Consider the following 24,214-nt stretch of genomic DNA (forward strand, 5'->3'; position numbering starts at 1 on the left):
GGAGGGGATGAGGTAGAAGGGTGAGGGGTGGTGGAAAGGTTTAGATGGAGTGAGAGGAGGGAGTTACTGTTGTCCAACCCAAGCTGAACAACCAGCGAGTTCCTCCTCTACCACCATGTTGCTGATGTCACACTCCTTTTTCCTGTGTAACCGCTGGAAAAAACCTTGCTTTTTGGCCCCAGCCTTCTCCTCTTTTGCCAGCTTTTCTTTCTTGGCCTTCTCCACCTTCTCTTTCTTCGCATGCATTTTGATTTTCATGTTCTGCAGCGTTGTTTCTCTATCCTCGTTCTTCCTGGAAAAGAAACCTCTCATCTTCCTTTTCATGGTCAAACACAGCTCTTCCAGCTCTGACCTCTCTTCCTCCAGCTGTGTGACGTTTACCTCCAGCTGTGTAACTTTCACCTCCAGATGTGTAACGTTCACCTCCAGCTGTGTAGCTTTGACCTCCAGATGATTTTCTTTTCTTTCCCACATTTGCTCTTTCTGAGCCATGTCTTTTTTGAACTTTTCTTCAAGTTCTTTCTGCTCATCCTGCATCTGTTGCACTTTCAGCTTCCATCTTTCTTCTGCCTCTGCGAGCTCCTGCCTGGACTTCTCCTCCAGGTCGCTGACTTTCTTCTGCCATGCTTTCTCACGGTGCCAGAATTCAGCTTCTTTCTCTTCCAGCTCTGAGGCTCTTTCTGTCTCATCATCCAGCTGTCTTGCCATGGATGCTAACTCCTGCAGATTCAGTTCCTTGATGGCTTCCACCCTCTCTGTCTGGTATTGCAGACTTTTCTGGAGTTGGGAGATTTCTATCTCCTGCCTTTCAATGGTCTGATAATTGCAGTAGTTTTCATGCAACTCCCTGTCCTTCGAAACTAGCAGCTCCCTCAGCTGGTTCATTTGCAGCTGGTCTTTTTGACCTTGCTGGCAAATCTTGTCCTTTTCAGCCCGCAATTCAGAATTTTGCTTCAACAGGCTGTCCATCTGCTGTTTAAGGTGTTGGATCTCCTGTTGAGCATTTCTGAGGGCACCCTGTGGGGCATTTTGACGGCCCCCTTTGTTTGTGTTGTTGTTTTTTCGCACTGTTGTTCAGTAACGGTAGTGTTCGTGGATGAGATAAACGGTCTGTTGCAGAAAGTGTTGGTCTGTAAAAGACTTAAGTTTTCTGTGGCAGACTGAAGTTGTGTAAAACCTTGTCTCTGTCAAAACTCGGACCTGACTGTAATACACGCGTGTGTAGCTGGATCTCTCTCCTATTTGAAGGCTTCTGAGAAGTGTAACGTGATGTCACAAAGACACTTTCAGTCACAAGCATTCCAACAGCTTCTCCATAGCAACGGTTGCTGAGGGTAACTTCCTGTCTGCTGATGTCATTCTGTCATTCTTTTTTTGTGAACATTTTAATTTCATTTTTATAACTTTTTTTTTTATTTCCAGAGTAAACAAAAGTGTAATAAACAAATGTCAACATCTTACAATACAAGATTGAAAACTGATGACAAAGGACGTGCTTTTAACCTTAGGTTCTGAAAAAAATGTAATATTAAACAAAAAAGGGGGAAAAAATAAAAATAAAATGAAATACATAGCTTAACAAACAAGGGAAATATAAACTCATCTTAGTTATCTGATATAGTGTGAAAATGTTTTAGAGTATTTTATAACATTTGTGTTTTTATTACTTTTATCAACTCTGCCAACTCTGGGTTTTCCTCTCCAGCAACGAGTGCGTTCATGTGAACAAGGCGGAGTTGTTATTTATGAGTTGCATCATCAGGACCATAAATTAAGTAGTCTAATTCATATGCTATGACATGAAACCATGTTAATAATTATCTGCAGGATAATGCATGCTAAATAGTAATTGGGTGTTTACTGGGGAGAGGGTCAGCCGGCACACAGCACGGTGTGGAGTGGAGACAGATGAGAAAATTTTTCTGATTTGTGTCTTTTTCGGCAGGGGCAAGACATTTGTTTAAGGGGGCATTGCCCCGAGGCCGGTTCTTACCCTCTTGTTTATTTTATTTTTCAGTTTTCCTCCCTGAGGGATTGCCACTTTATGGGTTTGCATGCCTCAGTGACCCTAAGAGCTATACCAGCAGGAGCTTAGTCTTCAAGTGGGACACCCAAGTTGGACAGGTCTTAGGGTAGAGGCCTGACAAAGTGCAATCCATTTCTTTAGGTTGGGGGTTGGACACATAGCTAACAGCAACCCAGTTCCATGTAGAAAACACTGTTATCAACAACAAAACAAGCGGCGAGCACATTTGAGACCACGGTGCTTTGACACCCTCTATAGGGCACTATAGGGCATCCTGCGAGTGAGTGAGTGAGTGAGTGAGTGAGTGAGTGAGTGACCTTTATTTGTCAGCTCTACCTATGGCAAAAATGTGCTGGAGCATGATGCCCCCTTCACATTTATGACCACCCCCTCATATATGCATTGCCCCCTCTTGCCCCTGCGTAGAACCGGCCTCGGTGGGGATGGGGTGATTTGTGCCAAAAGGCCTGGGTTAAGTTGTGCCAGTGGCGCAACCCACCCCGACTGATGATTATCATTAACATATTATTTTATTCTAATTGTACATTGTATTATTTTATTTTATCACTAAAATAATATCACACACACTCTCTCCCTCTCTCAGTTCAGTTCATTAGACAGAGAATCATATGCTTACCTTTACTGTTTATTTCTCTTAAACAGCCAATAGTACATGGAGCCAGCCATCACCCTCCTTTTCACTGCTTCGCTGTTAGTTAATGCTACTTCTAGTTTCAGGGTCTCAGGCATGTTATGTCCACTCACGTTCTCATCTCTCACCTCTCACAGATTCCCAATTCTCCTCATCATCGTCCCTTTCTCCCAGTATATGGGACTACTGTATACATCAGTGGATATAGATGATTATCAGAATATGAGCCCCTAACTGAGCTTGATTAAACTAACTGATGATGTTTTTACAGAGCCAGAAATGCTAGTATTAGTACAGTTCTAAGAGCGCAATAAATACGTTCAAGTTACACAAGTTGACCCCCCCCAAAAAATCAGATTTATTTAGATAAATTCATTTTATTCTTATTTATAAAAAATATTTGCCCCACAATTTTCATTTATTTTAGAATTGGGAATGTGGAGTCGGAAAATACTGAAGAATATTGCAGCACTGACAAGTGGCATGTTGTGTTGTAGCCTGGTTCTGAGAATTGCAGTTGATTTTGTTAGAGTTTAACTTAATTTTATTCTGAAAATGTTAAATATTATGTAGTCCTACTTAAGATCTTTTATGTATTCGACATGTTATCTACTGCTAAAATTGGCCTTTGATGTTATTTAAAAGAGCTTTAATAAGTAATTTGGTATTGAATTGACAGTTTATTTAAGATCCAAAGTGGTTGTTCCCAGGGATGCCACACATCCTGAAATATATGTACATATTTTAGTTGGACGCATTACTGCCATGCCCTCTCTTTATAGTCACCTCAAGTAAAACTGGCGCATCTCACCCCACTCTTCCCTACTCCTGGTCATTATGAATGGCTTACAGACTTTGTAGTTTGTGTGTGTTCAGACATTAAAGCTATTTAAGGTCTCAGATGAGAGCATAAAAAAGACTACTATGATGACTGAGAGTGGAGGAGGATTTTTTTTATCTGGTACAGCCAGTCGGAGTGTCTCCATTTTTATCCCACCAGTGTCAAAACAAACTCGCTGTCTCTTTAGGGCAAAGGGGCGCTGAGCTCTTCCTGTTCATGTTTATTGCTCATTCGCAGTAAGACATTTGTGGTTGCCATGAGTGCAAATGAGCATCTGTTAAGAATTTGTGACCATGATGGGTTTGTCAAATACATTTGTGGTGGATGCTGTAAAGTAATATAGTCTTACAGTGGGATTTGTCAGTTCCAACCAAAATCTGCCCACAACTATTGTTTTCTCTAAAGGATTGATACACATCCCTCTCTCTATTTACTGATGCTATTTTTGTTTTTCAGGCACTTTTACAGGTGATTTGGCTTCATATCTTTCAATTTGGTCTATTTAATTTAGATTTAGTTCAATGAATAAACAAAAAACATAAGAGCCATCGTGGAAAATTATTACAATGTTACTTGTTGTTGCTGGTCATCATGTCTCAAGGCCTCAGGGAAGCAACTCAGATTTCATGAATGGGCTGTAAAGGAAGGAGATACACACAGTAAATGCCTTTTCCCCCCTCAAAGTATTCAGGCAGATGAATGGGTTAGATAGCAATAATGTCACAGTGGAAGTCCCCTTGACCCATCAGAGAGTAGTAACTTAATAGCCTTTTGTGTGGTGGCAGAGAAACACTGGCGCAATGAGAAGTTAGCGTGCCCCGAACTGACAAGTTATTTGTCATTTTGTAAGATGACGTAGGAATGTTAGTGGTTTCCATAAAAGGGCAAAATATGTAAGAATGACATTACTAATGACTGGTTTCAATCTCATGCCATTTTAACTTAAGCATGCTTAATTTAGCATTTAGCTTAAAGCAAGTACTGCCTCACAATGCTAGTAGTCTATGCAGTCTTTTTTTTTTTTTTGCCATAGTCAAATTTTTAACTGCTGATCTATCTGTCTGATCTATGTATACATTTACATAATATAAACTTCCTGTTCTTTTGAATATCAATGAACAAATATGTGCCTTTTGTGCATTCATTTACGGTGTAAATGTCTTTCATTTTGTCAAAAGTCCTCTACTACTTTCATGTGTCTATGGGGGAGGATGAAGCACATGTTCTAAATATTAATGGCGACATGACCTGCAATGTATTCAGCATGTCACTGTTGTGTAAATGTAATCGAAGACCTACAGTGTTTTTCCTCTAAAGTAATAGTACAAGCATAGTACAAGTCAATAGTAGTATACCATTGAGTTTCATGTTTGCATTGGTTTTCATCCTCCTGAAACCCTAACTTTTGTTTGGTATGCATTTATAATTTCTCCAAGCTATTTGGGATCAGTAGGACCCGATAAGTATGAAAAACTAAACATTGTCAATGATAATAAAGTCTCAATGTCGTCAAATGAGAGGACAAAAAAGTCCCAACATCTTCAAATGAGTATTTACTAATTAACGAGTCTTAGCTTGTTACTGTTGCTAAAATTGGTCAAATTTGTTGCCATATCAAACCACAAATATTATTAATAATAGCCTAAACAAACAAGTTTCACCTATAAAATGTGATCAGGTTCTGGACCTTGGCCTCTTTTGTGTCAGAATCAGCTGCAGACTGACTTGGCAGAGATGGCAGCCATCTTGTCTTTACATGGATTAGTGTATTGTGCTCTTACTACCGCTAGATGGCACAAAGAAGTGTCCACGAACGAGGACAACAGGTCTAAGTCAAGCAGAATGAAGTCAAGTAAACCCAAAAATGTGATGCCCTCATATGAGGACACAGGGTCTTGATACAGATTTCTTCCACTCTATATTTCCTGACCTCACACAGAGTTGGTACTCGCTCACAGAATAGATTATCCTTCACACTCCCTTAATCAGAACTTTACTAGGAACATCCATTCTTTTTTACATTATTTTAAGGCACATTGACTTAGTATAGCAACATAATTCAATATTTGTCATATCTTAACATCATAATACATCTATAGCTATTTGAAACCAAGGTGTGTTTCTAAGGACCTAAAGAAGCAAAGTGTCGAGTCAAGCAATCGGCCTGTTCTAAACAGGCATATTTTGAATGGGTTTTATAATAGTCATTATTGTTTTTTTTGTACTGCCATGTAATACAGCCCAGTGAAGCAGAATGAGAATGATGGCTTTTTTTTTTTTTTTTTTTAGTGTCTCTTCATCAAAAAAAAAAAAAAAGAAAAAAGGTAGATCCAGTGTGTATGCAACACTGAGGTCCCACTAGTGCACAGATTAGAAGAAAACACAAAAAGGTAAGTGAACATGTACTAATGAGCCTAAATGGAGCTGTATTGGTAAACCCAGTGGGGGAAAGCCATGCATTAAAGCGGAAATGAACATGACTGTTATTGGACAGGCCGAGGAGTGCTGTAACCAGGCAGGGAGCAGCTGTCAGGATGTGAGTGGAGGAGCTTGCGTCACTAAGGGATAATTCTGAGAAGGAGGCTGAGACCAGCTTCAGCTCTTCTCCTCCTCCTCCTCCACCACCCCACCCACTCAGCACTCTCCACAGCCACTCCGGACGTTAACTACTCTTTCCTTCTCCCACTTCATCGCACTTATACTTTTTCACTCTCACTATCTCACATGCTCTTTCTTTTCATTTACAACCTATTATTTCCCAGCTTCTCTATCACTTATGTGATTACTCGAGCTCAGGTTCTAATCCAAAGCAGCTTACAAAGGTATGCTTCACTGCCTTATCAGTTTTGAGATTTGGCAGTTTGTTATCAAGAAACAACTAACAGGTTAATAATTTACAAGATGAGAATGAAGAGCTTGCAAGGACAGATATGTAACTGCAGAACAAGGTTCGAGAGCGAGCAATGCCAGAGCTGTGAGTTTCAGAGATGTTTTGAAGTACTATCCTATAAGACCATCTTAAAAATACATTTTCACCACACTGCCTAATTTTATAATTGCCTGCTTTTAGGCTTTAAATATAAAGAGCTGTGATCATGATCCAAAGACTGCTTAGACACAACTGGAGAAAACAGGAGAAACTAAAAAAATTGTGTTACACTTGCCAGTCTGTCATTATACATTTATTCTTTAAATGTTAAATTGGCCCTACTCTACGAAAGCCCTGAGTGGCAAAGTGACTTTTTTTTTATTATGCAATGTTGGCCAAAACCTAACTTTATCTCCTATGTAGGAGATATTGTCTCCTATATAGATCATATGTCATACATAAGAGATGATATTCTATGTTTGAGGTAAACTTAGGCTGTCCACAAAAATGAAAAATAAGATAAAAAAAATACCTTGCCTCTCAGGGCTTCCGTAATACTCAGTAGTTTAACTTTTTGTCCAGGTAAAGCAAAACATGTAATGAGTTTGTCACACAGAAAAAAATGTGCCATTAACCATCCAACCAAATTTGAATGATTAAAAGAATCGCTAAGTATATAAGATTAGGTTTCAAAATTGTGAAAAGAGAGACAGTATTCTCTGCTCTGAGATGCCGGGGGTGTGTCCACTGAAGGAGCTGATATGAACACTGAGCTGCTGCAAACGATGGATGCTCATTATGAGCTAAGCCAGTGGCACAGTAACATACACAGCCCCGGAGCCGAAGAATGAGCCACTGTGCAGCGACAGACTCTTGTTAGCAGCTAAGGCAGTAATGTTAGCACACACAGTATAGCGGCACAGCACACACACCCTTTGAGCCGAAGAACGAACATGTCCGTAGTGACAGACTCTTGTTAGCAGCTAACTGTACGTACGTTCACACCAAAAGCGACCAGAACTTCCAAAACAGCGGAAGTCATTAGTTTTCAATGAGAGCCCGGTGACTTGGGCGACTTCTGCAACCTGGTTGTCAGCCGCACGTCTTGGGCGACCAAAGCGACCGGAGTGGTTCGGAGGGGAGTTAAAACTAGTTTTACTTTATGGTAATGAGCTCTGAAGCAGTTCGGCAGCAACCAATTGGAATGTTGAGGTGCTTCAATGAAGCGGGTCCCAGACAACAAGCCATGTAACTTTGCTTCCTACAGCACACTTGTTCCGACAATGGATATCGATAAGTTTATTACTTGCGTTTGCGCCCACTCAGTCCTTTATAATGTGTCGCTGTTCTGTTACAGAGACTAAAATAAAAAGAATGAGGCTTGGGACCACGTCGCCCAGGTAGTTGGTTGGTCTGGTGAGTTTTAAAGTGTGTAATGTTAGTAATAGAGGAGAGAATAGCAGGCTTTATTGTTTAATTATGACCTTTTTAGGTGTTCTGTTTCTGTTTTCATTGACCAAACTTAACTTTCTGTAGGCCAACGATGAGCTTTTTGACTGGACAACAGCAAGCAGCAACTACGCTGCTTTCAAGCCAGTAGTCCGCTTTGCTACTCCTTTAAATTGACAAGTACGACCAAAGCTGCCACAAATATTTTTTTTTCAGACTTTGCCTCTTTGGAAGCTTCTGGTTTGAACGTACAGTAAGCCAGTAGCAAACACAGCCTGTGGTTGCATAGCACACCCTCCGAACTAGGGAATGAGAGCTGCTTGTTCAGCAGGTAGCTTTAGCGCAAAGCACTGCGCAGCATCTGCTGGTGGGCCAGGTAACGTTAGCCAATTCAGACTGAAAGTTCTGTCAGTGATGGCTATTTTGCTTGTGTATATATATGTGATTGCGGCATTTACTAGAGATGTTATTCATTTATATATTGCGACACTGATGCTGTGCATTCAATGTTTGTAGTAACATAGTATTTATATAGAAGGAGACGAGTTATAGTAAGGGTGGCTCCAGTGTTTCATCAGCCAGGCTTTTAGGGCTGCCTGAAACTGTGCAAAACAATTTAAAAGTCCAACTCCACAGTCCAGTACACTGTTCACAGTCTTTTCAATTTTCAACAAGCATTTTCTCACGTCTCACAACGTTTTTAGAAAGGTATTACTGATTTTGCTTTACCTGGACTTTAATAAATGTCTTTTTTAACACGTATTCTTGCTTGTTCACTCAATGACTCACTTGCCTTCTTGCTTCCTCACTAGCTCAGACCCTGTCTTCCTTTCTAACTTATATGTTTCCATACTTTGACACACTGTCATACCGCCCTATTTCCTGTTTGTCTTGAAAAACAAACAAACAAACAAACAAAGAGAAAGGTCACACAGAGAATAAGCAATAATTGGTAAATAAAAAACTGAATTAGGGTAAACTATGACCCCTTGTAAATGCCCATCTTCAGACAATAACTTATATTTAGTTGATTATTTACATTTTAAGAGCTTAACATTTTGTATAGAGCAGGATGGGTTCGTCACCAGGAGTGACACCGATCACATCACACATTGGATCCATTGTTAATATAAAAATATTGATTAGTGCAGCTTTGACATAATCAATACTCTTAAGCCTTGTAGCTAAATGTGAGAAAATTGCAAACTCTAAATACCTTTCACTTTACAAAGTGACTCATTGATGCAGTTGCTAAATGAAGTGAGGTCTTATGACATGAACCACCAAAGCATTGGCTGTTAAAGTGCTTGATTTCAACTGGATGATTATTTCTAATATTTTAAAACAACATGTGCACAGCTCCACAGCACACCTGCAGGTACACGCACAAACACACAGTACACCTCCTCCAAACAAGTCTCAGCTCACATATTATTAGCTGTCACAACAACGGCTTGCTGTTCTTTTGACCTAACAACCCGATCACAGTAGGTGACACGATGACTCACAGAGTCGGAGGCACCAAACACCACACACTGGTTCACAGCTCCCCAGCTTGCGTCAGCATGATGCCCTATTAACTATTATAGAAGGAAGGAATGAATAACAAAAGGTGATTTCATAAAGTGTTTTTTATCCCTTCACCACGTCTGTACCTTTACCATCTGTAACAAATGATCTGATTTGACCTTAAAAGCAAACGAGGAATACCCTGACTATATCATAAATTATAACTCGTATAGAAGGTACAGTGGTGTTCAGACTTTATCATGAGTGAACATTGGATGCACATAATGGAGAAATCTGAGGGATTATTTTAAGCTATGACAAAAAACTGCAACCAAGGAAATCAAAAGCAAGTTGAGACAGAAAAAAATATATCTTATATCAAACTATATATCAGAACCTGAGACATAACAGTTTAAAAGTGTCATGGTTTAGAGTGGTTGAAGCAGGAGATAGCTGAGCTTTGTCATAAGGGTTAACTGTATAGCTGCCTAGTAAGCTTCTTTGGAGGGGAAATACCTTAATTGGTAGTCCACTAGCTACGCATTTGAGACTTAGCAGAATTAATGTCCACATTCTCCAAAATATTTGTTCTTTGTAGAGCAACATGGATCTTCTCATGGGTTCAGTCCCATCCCAATACATCTTATTAATTCAAACTTTGAGTCAGATTCTTAAACAAGCAGCTGAAAACATTTATTTGACCACATTCTCTATGATATTTTTATGCCCCAAGCAGGCAATAGCCGTAGCTGGTGGCATTACATTTTCAGGTTGTCTGTCCTATTCTCATGAGTACGATATACATATATACATATGCATGTGGACAGACACAGATGTAAGCTGTAACTTTTTTTTTTTGCTAAGAAAAATACATCTCATTTGATCCAACTTCATATCAGAACCTGAAACATGGTACTGAGAATAGATTTATGTTTATCTTTGGTCAGTATGGGGGTTGAACCCATGACTTTGTCGTTATTATAATAATAATAACAACTTTATTTATATAGCACCTTTCAAAAACGAGTTACAAGGTGCTGTACAACAGAGATAAAACATATCACGTACAATACAATTGCCAGCATAAAAAACCACCAAGAGAAATAAAATTGGCCTTAAAAAATTAACTTAACACCCATCCCCAACAAAGTAAACATACAGTACAGCAATAATAAAACAGGATTAAGAGAAGGCCAATCGATGAAAGTGAGTCTCTAGAAGAGATTTAAAAGAATCCACTGAGCTTGCCTGCCTGAGATTGCCGGGCAAGGAGTTCCACAGCTACGGAGCACGGACAGCAAAGGCCCGGTCACCTTTTGTGATAAGAGGGGACCTTGGGACCACAAGCAAACCTGAGCCAGCGGATCTCAGGCAGTGTTCAGGTTTGTAGGGTAAAAGCAAGTCACGGATATAGGCAGGAGCCTGACCGTTTAAGGCTTTAAAAACAAGTAGTAAAATCTTAAAATCAATTCTTAAACTCACAGGCAGCCAGTGGAGAGCAGCAAGGGTTGGAGAGATGTGGTCACTTCTCTTTGTACCTGTTAAAAGCCTGGCAGCAGCATTCTGAATAAGTTGCAGTCGACGGATGTTTCCCTTACTAATCCCAGAGTACAGAGCATTACAGTAATCAAGTCTTGAGGAGATAAAAGCATGGACATTATTACCAACGTCTAACCATCTGAGCTAACTGACTCAACTTTCATCTTTTTATTTATAAAATAAAATTATAAGAAACAAAACTGAAAATGCTGGTATTACTGGAGGGCAATGATCTTAATTGGTGGACTGCTTGATTTGCATGTGAGTCCTGGTGGAATTAATGCCAATGCTCTCCATAGCATTTACCTTGTGCAGAGCAAGATACATCCTATTATATCAAGCTTTGCATTGAAAGCTGAGGACACCTTTATTTTCATGTTTGGCCAGTATGGGGATTGAACCCATGACCTTGGCGTTATTAGCACCATGCTCTAACCATCTGAGCTAACTGACCCAATTTGCCTTTGTTTTGTTGGAAAATTCTTTTCCCCCAAAAAATAGTCTCTCTTTTTGGGTTGTTTAGTTAGAATCAGTTTTTTTAGGGTTTTTTTTTATTTATGCAAAATTAATTTAACGAATTGATAAGCAACAGAGCAAAAAAAATGCTTGCATTTGGGGTGTTCATGTAGGTGAGGCTACATTCTACATTACTGTTTGTGGAGGAGAAATGCATCTGTAAACCACATTCCCACATTTTCTTCCAACAAGGCAAGTGCTTTCAACTACGAAGGGACTCGAACCCTCAATCTTCTGATCCGAAATCAGACGCCTTGTCCATTTGGCCACGTGGTCTTGCGAAGCTTATTTTTCACAGTTCAAAAGTTGCACAGTTTAGGTGCTGTGTGGAACCTAGCTAAGCATTTATCACAAAAGCAAACTGTACAGGAGGCCAATTTGTTTCTGTGGAGGACTTGGTAGACCGCTCAATCCAACTCTTCTGACTTGCTTTTTGTGATAAACTTTGTTTCAGAATGGATCAGCAACAGAACATAAAATAGGCAAACTGTATAGCTGGTCAGTTAGCTTCTGTGGAGGGGAATGACCTTAATTCTTAATTTCTTAATAAGTATTTTGTCACTAAGTCCCTCAACACGTGGCGCAAAATCAAAACAAAAATTATAAATTGGCAAGCAGACTAAACCTAACAGCTGTTTCAATTTTAGAAATGTTTTAATCTATTCTAATCTATTCTTATTGTAGGTTAGTATGATGATTAACCTAATGGCTTTGGTGTCCTAGAATAAGTATATCAAGCTTTGCATTGAAAGCACAGGACACATTTATTTTCATGTTTGGCCAGTATGGGGCTTGAACCCATGACCTTGGTGTTATTAGCACCACGCTCTAACCACCTGAGCTAACCGGCCCAGTTTTCCTTTGTTTTGTTGCAAAATTTATCCCAAAATTGAGGAGAAACGACAAAAAGTAGTGTGTTTTTTGGGTTGTTTAGTCAATGTCAGTGGAGGGAAGTTATGTTAACTGGTAGACCACTCGCTTTGCATGTGAGACTGAGTGGAATTAATGCACACATTTTCCTCAGTATTTATTTTTTGCAGAGCAACAGCTTATGAAGACCTTTGTCTGGTAACATTTGACATGTAATGCGAGACTCCTTTATTCTCAAAAGTAAAAGCAAAGTCACTGAAAGCTGAGGACACATTTATTTTTATGACTGGCCAGTAGGGGGATTGAACCCATGACCTTGGTGTTACTAACACCATGCTCTAACCATCTGAGCTAACTGACCCACTTTTCTGTTGTTTTGTTGCAAAATTCGTCCCTAAATTGATAATAGACAGACAAAAACACTGTCTATTTTTTGGTTGTTTAGTTAGCCTCAGTTTCCCTTTTTTTTTTTTTTTTTGCAAAATTCAATTAACAAGAATGAATAAGCAACGAAGCTGTTGGATTTGGGACGTTCATGTAGGCGAGGATACCTTCCAAGTTGCTGTTTGTGGAGGAGGAATTTGTAAACAAGGCAAGAGGCTTCAACCACGAAGGGACTCGAACCCTCAATCTTCTGATCCGAAGTCAGACGCCTTGTCCATTTGGCCACGTGGTCCTGTAAAGCTTAACTTTCACAGTTCAAAAGTTGCACAGTTTAGGTGCTGCGTGTCACCTAGTTAAGCATTTGTCACAAAAGCAAACTGTATAGGAGGCCAATTTGTTTCTGTGGAGGACTTGGTAGACCGCTCAATCCAACTCTTCTGACTTGCTTTTTGTGATAAACTTTGTTTCAGAATGGATCAGCAACAGAACATAAAATAGGCAAACTGTATAGCTGGTCAGTTAGCTTCTGTGGAGGGGAATGACCTTAATTCTAAATTTCTTAAGAAGTATTTTGTCACCAAATAAAACAAAAAGTTCTGAATTGTCAAGCAGACAGAGGCATCTGAAATGCCATGCTTAACCTAACAGCTGCTACAAATTTAGAAATGTTTTAATTAATTCTAATCAACCTTGCTGTACTTGCTGTTTCAACGTGGTGTAACTTCATGGATTGATTGTATATTTTCTATGACAGAGAGTCCACCTGTATTTGTGTTAAAGGGAAAAAGCCACAGTTGATTGTAATGGCACAAGTAATGCGCAGGATTTCAGTCATTCACTTTAGCAGCTCTCATGATGCTGAAATCAAGCTAAACTGTGGATTTGCATCAGTTGTAGGTGATGTATTTGGTGGACTTTTGGAATGTTTCATTATACTTTTACACCCACATCTTTACGTACATTGCAGCACTGAACCAAAAGACATTCTTGCTTACCCACAAAACCACCCTGGGTACTGTCAGTGTGTCCTCACATTCTGTCTCCAATTCATTATCAGTGAGGCTGTTCCAGAAAATGCTGCTTGATCACATCACACACTGGTCTCCAATCACTCTGGAGCTTTTAAATCAACTTGTCTCAGTCTGTATATCTTAATCCAGCTGTCCAAGATCATTGGGAATTCTCTTCCAGGGTGGATTTTTGCTTTCAGTGTGACCCAGATTTGACTGTTTGTGTATAGCCTGCAATGAGGAGATCTAATCTCTTGTTTACACGGTGCTACAAATCTAATTTTTGTTTTGTTCTTGTGTAAATCCAGTAAACAGCATTTGCATTTGAACGTGCTGTGTTACCAGTATTCTCTGTGCCGTTTATAAGATGTTTTTTATATCGTCATTTGCAACCAGAATCTTATGTCATGTTTGTTTAAAGTCATAGACAGGAACTGGTTCAGACAAAAACAATAATAGCAGAATGGTCTGAATTTTAATTGTCTTTCCACTTGCGTAAATGGGAATGATTGTGTCAGCTATGATGTCATGCACTGATGTGCATCAGGTCGCTATGGTTACACCAATCTTGTGATAGCGATGCCCTCAGATTGGATTTCTACATAGGCACCAGGTCTGTGAGGGTGAGCTTAGGGTCTGACAAGTTGGATCCAGTCAATAAGGAATAAAGAACGTGCTTGTTAATATTGTTATGTGTATGAAAAAAGCCACACGTCGAGGTATTGTGAGTGTTTTCTCTAAAAAGGTGAAAATTCTAATAAAGCATTATCTCACCTTGAATGTGTCTTTTTAGAATATTGCATAAGGCTTTAGACCTTTTCTTAAAGTGTGGGACAAATTTTCCTTTTCACACCAAAACTGTCAGTTCCTGCTTCTCTATATTCAGCTCTGTCCTATATATAGTCGCGCTTGATGAGTCTACAATAGCCTGCTTCTTTACATAGTCATACTGATGACCACAGCGTTGTTAGGAGTAATGTTATAAAACAGGCAGCCAGTGTGTCCTCCTCCCATCTGTTCTCTCTCCTCTGTCTCTATTTCTCTGTGTTCCATGACGCAAAGCCTGAGTGGGAGTGGACAAACCTTCTGCTCCCTGAGAGGACTGAGTGGGCCGCCGCCATCCGCTCTGTGCGCACCAGAGATGGAGGCAGAGATGGAAGCAGAGATGGAGGTATATTGTGGGGAGGGGAGGCATTTGAACAACAGTGAGTGGAAGCCTGAGAGAAGGTGACAGTGACTGATACAGAAAAGTAAATATTGGGGATGAATGAGAAACAGGAAAGGGGAGGTTGAGGGATATTAAGGATGGGTTTATTGGTGGGAGATGTGGATGAGTGAGAAAATGCAGAGAGAAAGGGAAAGGGTGGGGAGGAGGAGACGGAGGGATGAGAGGCTAATAATGGGGAGATGAGGATAGAAGAGCAGAAGTAGGCGGAAGACACAAACGAGGAAAATAATGGCTGAGGAGAAAAATATGAGGAATTAGAATGGCCTTGAATGACAAATTTACTGAGAAATGATTCTGAGAACAAATGCCTTTCAAATCAGCAATCAGTCAGGAATTAAACTGGTGCCAAGGCTGGGGAGTCCAGTCAATGGTATCATTAACATGCACATCACAATACAATGCAAATGTTGCCAGTACTCAAAACAGTGTCATGTAGTTGTTTACATGGTCAGTTTAATTAAAAGCTTCACTTCATTCCTCTCATCCCATCCATATTTCACACTATTATTTAGCTGATTACACTTAATATTTATATTAAGTTATGTTATAATATATTATGTACTCAATTAACTTAGTATTGTCATTTGTGTCCTGTAATCTTACTACTGTCTAATCCCCTTAGGATAGAAGGTATGAAATAATAATACATTTTCTGTTTCCAAATAGTCTTATTTATTTTCTTAAAGCTAACTTAAACAACATAAAACCAACCAAATAATGTTTAATATTCTGAATTCTTTTAATATTTGCCATTGGTGAATCAATCATCCAGATTAAAGGAAAGCCAATGTAGCAAAAAAAAAAAAAAAAAATCCCCCAGAATTATCTAAATGAAAAAAGAGCTAAAATCTGCTAACATCTAGTCACATATAACAAAACAAAATATGTTTCTATGTGTAAATATATACTTATAATATTCTCATGTGCTTCTCTCTATTACAGCCAGATAGAAATGATAGGTGCTTCCTGCGTTTATGGTCACATGACAACAAATGTGTATGGTTGCTCAGAAAGACAGGGTGAGTCAGCTTACCCAATGACTCATCTTACCCCAGTCTCCCCTGCTGACGCTTGGTCAGTGGCTCTCAGCATTGTAGGTACCCCTCCTGGGTCAGTTTTAGACGCTTAAGGACTTACCCTCATTACATGCATTGTGTCTTTTCCAAATTATACTTCTGCTTTCACAAGATATGTACAGTTTAGATGCCTACAGTCTCTTTTTAAAATAAAACTTAGAATGTAAGTAAAACAGTTTTTAGGCTTACTTCCTTAGGGAAGAACAGAACTTGGTTAGGTTTAAACGTATGTTATATAGGCTAACATACGTCACTAGCATAGTATGCTACATCACTGGCACATGTTGATATTGGAATAACTTTTGGTTTCACCCGGGACATGAACAGGGTGGACCTCGATAAAAGTCCAGAGTTTGTTTGACCCATGCACCAACCCTGCCATCCAACCTATGCAGACTTTCTTTATACAACTAAAGTTGCCCAAAGTGTCAAAAAAATGTTGTGACTGCAGAGATAGGTGTTAATTCTTCGGGTTTGTCACAAGTGTGAAACTCTGGAGATGAAAAATGAAGCTAACATAGAAGTGCCAAAAACTGCAGTTCTTTGAACGGCCACTTGAGGCTGGCTCCAGAACCGAGTCAATTCCCATAGACCCCCATGCTAAAATGCCAAACTTCACAGCAGATATAATAATAAGCATGCATACATCCTTGTACAAAAAATGCTTTTGGTCTGCATAGCTACTTTCCCCCTGTCATGACAACTGTATGGAGGCTGATTTTTTTTTCTTTATAGAACTCACCCATTTCCATGTTATAAAGCCTTAAATGAAGCAATAATAAGGGTGGGCTGCTTTGAATGACGTCTACAGATAGTGTCCTTAGGCTCTCAATCAGAGCCAGCCCTTGCTCCTCCACAGCTCCACCCACTCGTCCAAATATGGTCACTTTTGGCTCCATTAAAACCAAGATGTAACCGCCAAAATGGCAAACTCAAGGCTCACTAATAACTGATGTAATGGTAACTACTTCCATTATTTTTATACAGTCTAAGGTTTGTCACCGTAAATGACACCTTTCATATGCCACATAGTTCATCCATTGCTAATACAAGAATATTGGCTAGAGCAGCTTACAGTGATTCATTATTTTACTTAATAACTGGTAAGTAACAACTTATATTGAGTTATTTGTTATTTGGCCCTAACTGACCACCATAAACTTTTGGATGACCACTAAGTTGCATCAATACTGATAGAGCTGATCTCTTTCTACATATTTGAGCAAACATAATCCTGTTAGCTTACACACCTTTTGACATTTTGTGTCACAATACAGTAAAAACATCACATCATATTAAATATTGCTTTTAAATAATATTGTTTTACACAGTTGCTTTCGGTAAAACAATATAAAGTCATGCATTAATGGTCCTCGTAGTGACCTCTGTCTATTTTTTGATCCCTCCCTCTCCTCCTGCCTTCTGCTGCTTATCTTTAGTAACTCAATCCCCCTCATGGTCCATCGGTGGCTATTTTACAATTTGGCTAAATCCAGCTCTGAGGTAACAAGTGACACCTTCTGTTTCCATGCTTCCGGTCGCTAGGCAACCTCAGCAATTATGCCACTGCCAAGAGAGGAAAGGGAGGAAGTAGCACCCCGAGGCCCCCTGCCTCCCTTAATCTTGGCCGTGGCCGGTCAGGCTTCATCTCCATCTAAGTGCAGTGCTTCCATACCAAGCCAGTGACGAGGGCCGCTGGAGCATGCTGTGTTTCCTACTGCTCTCATTAAATCAGCTCTCTTTCCTGTGTTATAGAGATGCATTTGTCTGGTAAGGACGTCTATGAGGAAGTCAGTGATTGCACCAAAACACTCTGCTGCCCTCTGTTGTTCTTTACGGTTTAATAATGAATCACTGAATTGTTGCAATGAGATGTTGAAAAATAATTCTTTCAATAATTATCATCATAATTTCAGAGCGCTCTTCAAAACCACATAAGGCAGATTAAAATCAATGAGAAAATCAAATAAAGAACGGAAATAAGAATGAAAAGACATTAACTGGACCACAGTCAAACAGGTGAAATAAATTACAGTAGTTTAAGACAAAGTAAATAAAGAAATTGGAAATGTTATGCTTAATGTTGGCTCAGGTAGCCTTATTTCCTGTCTGCAAAGGCTCGGTCTCCTCCAATTGTAAACCGGAACTCCAAGACCTTCACCCAAGGATCTCAAGCTATAGGACCAGACTCATGTGTACTACTCTCACATAGCCAGACCTATCTTCACAGTGCTGCATCAGTGCTAGAGAAATGTCTGGAAACATTCATTATCATCTGGTATAGGGGGAAAAATGCCGTGGGTTGTTTGTATTTCTCTTAAGCAATTACAGTCATCTTAGACGGTGCTAAGCCAATACATGGCAAAATGGTAGAACGCAGATAGTCAAAGGAGAGGAGAATGTTGACTGAAAGCTTATTCCAACAGTGTGTCAGACTAATGTGGGACCAAAAGGTCAGAAATACAGCAAGAAGTTGGAGAGCCTTAAATGAATAAGATCTTACAATCAATCCCAAAGGACAATAAGAGAAAGTCTGGCTAAAAGGGTTGTTGTGGTCACAACTCCTACAGCTGTATACTGCATATTCCCCATATGGCAAATGAAAAGGAACTTAATCTACCACACAGAATCAACCATCTTTGCTTTAACTTCTTAGGTGGCACGCTGGTTGGCCAGTCATTAGAATCTTATGTTGCGTGGCTGAACCTTGTTCAAACCCACAGAACAGATTCTGAGATCCCAAAGTTTCCACAGACACAAAACATGTCTGCACTTTGGAGAATGAGTAAGAATAGTTACATTTAATGGAATGATGCAGCCATAAGAAAACACAGAGTCTCGGGTTTGAATATTTTGTGGTATAAAGCTTCAGTGAGCTATACATGATACTGTCAGCAGTGGGACAAAAAAAAGTAAATAGTTGATTCTTTACTCATGTAAATATAGCTATACCGAAATATACAGCTATTCTACTATAAGTAAGTATTCCTAATCTGGTTTAAAGGTTTAGTGCCAATGGTCTTGTCTAGCATCAGTGGGCGGCTGTGGCTCAGAGGTAGAGTAGGTCATCGACCATTCTCGGAACCCATCGGCTGTATTCGGCGTCTGACTTCCAGGAGACGGTGATACAGCCTCTGGGGCAGACCCCTGATTTTTTGGCATTCCGGTTTGATTTGGGTGGAGGAGGCGAATTTCCGTTTCCAACTTCCATTTATATATAAGTAAATATGCTGAACCATTGCGATGGATTCAGAGTTTGCAGTGACGCCAATTATGTTCTGCCTCGTTAGTTCACCGCACGGACTGTTTAACCTGGCAACAACTGCAGCCGGCTCAAATGTGATTGGTCAATATCACGCGGCCTAATAACAGCCTATAACCAGAAACCAGGGCTCTTCGGCTCTTCTTACAGAGGCAAGATCTCCAGGGTTTGCCTACAGACTCTACATTCACTGAATGTAGAGTCTGTATATAGAAACTCCTCATCGACTAATCGGAAGATCAACGGTTCGATCCTCCTCCAGTCAGCATGTTGAAGTATCCTTGAGCAAGAAACCTAACCTGAAATTGCTCCTGATGGCTGTTCCATTGGTGTGTGAGTGTGTTAAAAACTGAGTAGCAGGTGGCACCTTGTATGGTAGCCTCGGCCACCAGTGTGTGAATAGGTGAATGTGTCTCGTGGTGAAAAATGCACTTTCGAGTGGTCAGATGACTAGAAAGGCAGTATACAAGTGCAGGTCCATTTACCATCCATTTAAGGCCCATTTATGCTCCCTTTACGTACGAAAATGTATACCTCTGTTTCAAACGATGTTACCGTCACTGCCCACATACTTCCATGCGCCCTTTACGTTGGCATGGATGTTAACCAATATATCCACCAGGAGGCAGCCCAGCGTCAAAAGTTTATGACAACAACAAACTCAAAAACAAACATGGCGACTGTGGAGGAGATATTGATAATGTACCTCTTGCATAAAAGACCAAAACAGAGGCAGCGTTGTAGGAGGCGGTGGTCGGTGAGGCCATTAAATACATCGCGACTGGAGGACGGAGAATTCTTTTCTCTAGTACTGTAGATGAGAGAAATTTAATTGTTATTTCTTCTTCGTGTCTCACTAGAGCTACGTATCGGGTAGTGACAGCAACACTGCCCCCACGGTTCCCGGTGGTACTGCTCCGTTTGGCCCGTATCCGTAAGCTTTATGGAAATGTGCAGAAATACAGACGAAATGAACACGGAGTACGGATACAAGGCTCCGTCCGTATCCGTATCCGTATGTAACATTGAGCATAAATGGGCCTTTACTGGAAAAGCTGCAACCAACGTAAACTTCTTCTATGTGTCATACATGTAGGAGAACTACAGTGGGCGATGTGAAAACGCCAATGGCCCTATCTAGAGCCAGTGTTTGATTTGCCTGTTAGTGTTGAAACCACATGGCAGACTTTTTGGAAGAGGACCAGATATGTATGTACATATTAATGGCTCATTCTAAGCTAACGAAACCATGACTCTTAGTTTCAGGTGATTAAAAACTAATGGAAACATAATTATGAATAATATTTTCTATTTCTGCCAATATATCCCCCTGAATCCTACGTACTGGGCCTTTAGGTTAAAGTACAGAATTATTGTCTGTAAAATGTACTTCAGGGATCAAAAGTGAAAGTAGTCATTATGCAAAAATGACACCTTAATAGAGTTATTATATACTATATTACTGGCAGCAGTGGAAGACACATTCATATTCTACTTCCAGACATATACAGTTATTGTATCATTATTGCAGCAGAGTGGCTCCTGCCTGTTGTTGATGACATTCAGCAGAATTTTAATATTGTAGCTCGTCAAGTGGGAGCACATTTTTATAACTTTATATGCTGTACATCATATTTTATAGACTCATCATGAATGCAGTCACATGAATGTAGTGGAGTAATAATATGAAGTTGCAAATGAAATATGCAAAGTAAATGTACTTGTTTACCCTCTGAAAACCTCAACCTTGATGCTAATAAATAATTGTTTTTGTTTTACATTCTGTGGAAACTGAACTGAATAAATTCTGTATGTTTATATAGTCTTTATGATTTTACCTTTAGCCTATGAGAACTTACGGTACATTGAATGAGAGAAATCTATCTAAAGTCTTCATGTTTGAATTTATCATAGAGCAAGTAATCATTTCTCTAATAAAGACATTGTACATTGCCGAGCTTTTAGACCAAACAAAGCTTCTACTAGCAATCAAAAATCAGTTACACTCTTTCAGGTCATCATGGCCTGGTGGTGGATATATAGTACACAATGATCCACCGTGTTGACGTAGTCTGACAGCAATTTCACATTAATCTGACCTTTGAAACAGACAGCAGGACATGAATCAAGCCTGTTTTCCCAGAGAGATGCTGTATTTTCCATTCAGAGTTTCAACACACTTTGTTCCACAAGAATGGACATGGCTGGAATAATTCTCAAACAGAAACACGCTGCAGAGGAAAATGTGCTGCTAAAGGCCAGCATGGTGTGGAAAAGGTTGCACATGTATATTTAAATAGGCACCCCTGGAGAGAGATTTCTAGCAAGGTGTCACTGTAGGCAAACATTTACCTCTGAAGTTAAAACAAACTAAAATGGATCCCAGTAAAGGATTGTAGATTAAAGCTGTATAGTTCAGATGGAAATGTTTCTCGGTGATGTCATGTGTGACAGATCATCGACATTGTTTAGTGCACAAGACCAACTTGTGGTCAAAGAAGTTATCTTTAGTAACAGTGTCTGCATCAGCTGTTTGAACTGCAACTGACATCATCAGTTCCATTTTTTCCTCTGTAGTCATCAAAAACCTCTGGTCATTCAGAGTTTCAAATCATGACTTCATATCTTCATGTGATCTGTTTATGCATCTTGTCATCCTTGCTACCCGCCGCTTAACAGCATAAAGGGAAATTTTACTCTGGAAAAGCATGTGTCGCCTTTTCTTAATCATTATCTATGACATCTGTGAGTTTGTTTTGGGTCAACACACATGGTGTTGCATCTTAATATGGCATATGCTGTGTTTTAATGAAGCCTTTTAGTAGTAGTTAGTCAATATCATATGTTGTTGTTTGTTCAATCGGCACACAAACAGTAATATGAAAGTGAAAATTTTTAGTTTTAGGTGGAGTTATAATTGAGAAAAAATACGCATTTCCCCAAAATGTGAAGCTTCCCCTTGAAATTAAGAGTCTACATAAAAGAGAACAATATATTGCCATGTGTATTATATAGACTGTAAAGCAGCCATTTAATACCTTCATATTACAGTACAGAATTTTACATGCACATACAGAGGAAGTGGCTAAGTTCATATATTAACCTTTTAACAAACAGTAGTTTGAAATGTCATAGTGTCTCTTTCTGTCAAATATCTTGAGGCCATTTGTGTGCATTTCCTAATAGAGATTATGTTGTATGATGGTTGGAAAACCCTGAATTGTATTTCCCCACCAAGATTCTCCAAATTTAAGATATTTTAAGCAGCTACAATTAATATTTTTCTGGTCATGCAAGCAGCTCGTTTCTATGGATAATGATGCTGGTCTGTGAGTTGGTTTGTTGGTCCACCACTTTGATCCAGACTGGAATAACTCAGCATCTATGGATTGCTATAAAACTTGGTACAGATTTTGAGGACTAATCTAACTATTTAAAGTGATCACCTGACTAACGCCTCCATCAGGTATCAGGTTGACATGTTTATATTTTAGTGAAATGTCTCAGCAGTCATTTGATGCATTGCTATAAAAGTGATGCGGATATCCAGCAGGCCCATCAGCAAAAAAAAAAAAAAAAAAAAAAAAAATATATATATATATATATATATATATTAAAATAAGATGGTGAACTTGACAAAGATACCTGCTCAACATCAGCAAACTAGCATTGCCATTATGCTAGCACACTGACAGTAGCATATAGCTTAAAGTATCTCTGTGCCAAAGTACAACCTGATTAGCATGGCTGTCGACACGTTGTCGACAGCCGTTGTTCAGATATCCTGGGGTTGCTAGTGTGCATTTCCAAACTAAGTTTAGCTAAACTGTGTGTCACAGGTTTTACAGCATAAGCTATTTATTTTTGATTCAGCAGTTAATTTATTGAGGATCTTCTGTGCAATAACTCTCAAAACACTAGTTGGAGAGTTAAGGGCAATTGTCACTTTGCCTCAAACGTAGTTATTACATTACATTTCTGCACCAGTCTGAATATCATCTAACTTAAAGGGACAGTTTACCCCAATATCAAAATACACATTTTATCTCTTACCTGTAGGGCTGTTTATCAACCTAGATTGTTTTGGTGTGAGTTGCTGAATGTTCATGATATCGGCTGTAGAGATGTCTGCCTTCTCTTCAGTATAATGGAACTATATGGCTCTTGCCTTGTGTTGCTCAAAGCTTAAAAAAATACATTTGAAAAACTCAACAGCAATGTCTCTTTCCAGAAATCATGACCAGGTCACTCAAGATAATCCACAGATCTTGTTGTGAACAGTTTCATGTAGGAGCTATTTTCTTTCTACCGAACCGCACCTGCCAACCATATCATCGTGCAGAAGGAAGCGTGCATCTACTCATGGAGACGAGGGTCGTGCTCATGATAGCAAGAGATGTAGACATTAAAGGGATAGTGCACCCAAAAATGAAAATTCAGCCATGATCTACTCACCCTCATGCCGATGGAGGCTCAGGTGAAGTTTTAGAGTCCTCACAACACTTGTGGAGATCCCAGGGGAGAGGGGGTAGAAACACAACTCCACCTAATGGAGGCTGACAGCGCCCCAGATTCAAACGTCCAAAAACACATAACTGAAACCACAGAATATCTCCATACTGCTCGTCCGTAGTGATCCAAGTGTCCTGAAGCCCCGACATAAAAAGGTGTTTGGAAAAACGTCATCTGAACTCTGTTTTTAGCCTCATTGTAGCCTGCAGCTCTAACTGCCTCTCTGTGCACCACGGTCATATGTGAGCGCTTGTGTGTTGCTACCCCCTCCCCCCTTGGATCTCCGCAAGTGATGTGAGGACTCTAAAACTTCACCTGAGCCTCCATCGGCATATGGGTGAGTAGATCATGGCTGAATTTTCATTTTTGGGTGCACTATCCCTTTAACAGCTGAGCTGTAGCATTAGCTAGCTCAGTGGTGCTAGGTGAGCTAGCAGATAGTAGCATGCTTCCTTCTGCGCAGTGATATGG

The 24,214-nt window shown here is 39.7% G+C and overlaps 5 non-coding genes across 5 annotated transcripts; all 5 read right to left on the minus strand.

Annotated features, from left to right (window-relative positions):
* Positions 1-11,265: 11,265 nt before the first annotated feature.
* Positions 11,266-11,339, minus strand: trnai-aau (transfer RNA isoleucine (anticodon AAU)). Its single transcript has one exon. It is a non-coding gene; the product is annotated as a tRNA-Ile (tRNA).
* Positions 11,340-11,604: 265 nt separating this feature from the next.
* Positions 11,605-11,677, minus strand: trnar-ucg (transfer RNA arginine (anticodon UCG)). The gene has a single exon. It is a non-coding gene; the product is annotated as a tRNA-Arg (tRNA).
* A 501-nt stretch (positions 11,678-12,178) lies between these two features.
* On the minus strand, positions 12,179-12,252 carry trnai-aau (transfer RNA isoleucine (anticodon AAU)). Its single transcript has one exon. It is a non-coding gene; the product is annotated as a tRNA-Ile (tRNA).
* Positions 12,253-12,558: 306 nt separating this feature from the next.
* Positions 12,559-12,632, minus strand: trnat-agu (transfer RNA threonine (anticodon AGU)). The gene has a single exon. It is a non-coding gene; the product is annotated as a tRNA-Thr (tRNA).
* A 242-nt stretch (positions 12,633-12,874) lies between these two features.
* Positions 12,875-12,947, minus strand: trnar-ucg (transfer RNA arginine (anticodon UCG)). Its single transcript has one exon. It is a non-coding gene; the product is annotated as a tRNA-Arg (tRNA).
* Positions 12,948-24,214: the final 11,267 nt, after the last annotated feature.

Source organism: Epinephelus lanceolatus, chromosome 15 (genome assembly GCF_041903045.1).
Source record: "Epinephelus lanceolatus isolate andai-2023 chromosome 15, ASM4190304v1, whole genome shotgun sequence".
NCBI classification, from domain to species: domain Eukaryota; kingdom Metazoa; phylum Chordata; class Actinopteri; order Perciformes; family Serranidae; genus Epinephelus; species Epinephelus lanceolatus.